The following is a 1,364-nucleotide window of genomic DNA, read 5'->3' as shown; positions in this document are numbered from 1 at the left end:
GGCAGCAATAACTGGGGAGGAATGACAGAAGCTACAGACACAGAAGTTAACAGCATGGTAATAGTGGCAAGAGAAAGAATTTATGGTGTAACTTGGGCCAGAGATCTGATGCCACAAAAATGTTTCAGACTGGGAGTGTATCTGTGGCCCCAACTCAGAACAAGGTCACAGATTAGAAAATCCAGTGGTTTCTGAATGGCAAGAATCCATGTAAACATCAGGTCATGGAGAAAAAAGTAAAGGATGTAACACAAATACCAGTGGGAGGTAAATTGGAAGAATAGATAAATGGCCATAGTTTAGAGACTCGAATGTAATTTCTACCATTAGAACCTGGCCCTGGAACAACCTTTGGAACCCTTTGCGATGATGTGAGATTATGTATGTATACACAGTGAATTACCTGAGCGAATTTGGAAGAACAAAAGAAGTAAGGATTCATATTGCTGTAGTTACACAGATGGACTTCATTAATGAGAAAGGTTTAAAAACATTGAGTAGCTTGGGTCCTAAAAGATGACTCAGCAGGTGAAATACTTTGGCTGTCAAGCCTGGTGACCTGAGTTCAGTCTCCAAGGACCACATGTAGAAGGAGGTTTACTGACTCCTTTATGACCTGTACACACACCTGCACATATATATACAAACACACAGGTTTTTATTTTTTTATGTATTTTTTTTTAGTGTTCCTCTCCATGGAAATCTTTAGTAAAAGGCGAAAGATTTATACGATCTGAAGAGAAACCAGAGTGTCACACACAGGTTTTTTAAAAAAGAATACAGCTCCTTGCTGGGATGTTGGCTAGTGGATAAGATTGTATGCTTACACAAGGACCAGAACCCAAGTTTGAATCCTCAGTATTCATGTTAGGAAAAAAATGTACAGATGTGGTAGTGTCCTGTAACTCTAGTGATGTGGGGGAATGGAGACAAGAGAATTGCTGGGCTTGTTCACTGCCAACCTTGATATAGGTCCAACATGAGACCCTGCCCTGAAGGAATAAGGCAGAGATGATAGAGAAGAACACAGTATTTTTCGTTGGTTCTATGCATAGACCTTCACACCTCTCTCTTCACCTTCTCTGAAGACAACCACAACTAAACTAAGAATCTGTCCCTTAGTTTTTTTGTTTCGTTTTATCTTGTGTTTGAGATAGCATCTCACTCCATTGTTCTAGTTGGCCTAGAACCCGGTATGTAGACTAGGCTGGCCTCTAACTCAAGAGATTCACTTGCTTTTGCCTGCTTGCTGAGTGCTAGGATTAAAGGCTTATACCATTATGCCTAGTCAATCTCTTAGCTCTTTTGGACAACATAGGTTCCTTACATCTTTCTCCTTGTGAGGTTTCGGTTGTCAACTGAAG

The 1,364-nt window shown here is 40.5% G+C and overlaps 1 pseudogene; it reads right to left on the bottom strand.

Moving 5' to 3' along the window:
- Positions 1–627: 627 nt before the first annotated feature.
- On the bottom strand, positions 628–753 carry LOC119805996 (annotated as a pseudogene).
- Between the last annotated feature and the right edge of the window lie 611 nt (positions 754–1,364).

This window comes from Arvicola amphibius, chromosome 1 (assembly GCF_903992535.2).
Source record: "Arvicola amphibius chromosome 1, mArvAmp1.2, whole genome shotgun sequence".
In the NCBI taxonomy this organism is placed as follows: Eukaryota; Metazoa; Chordata; class Mammalia; order Rodentia; family Cricetidae; genus Arvicola; species Arvicola amphibius.
The sequence above is the reverse complement of the archived record's forward strand: the minus strand, read 5'-3'. Positions and strand labels throughout refer to the sequence as shown.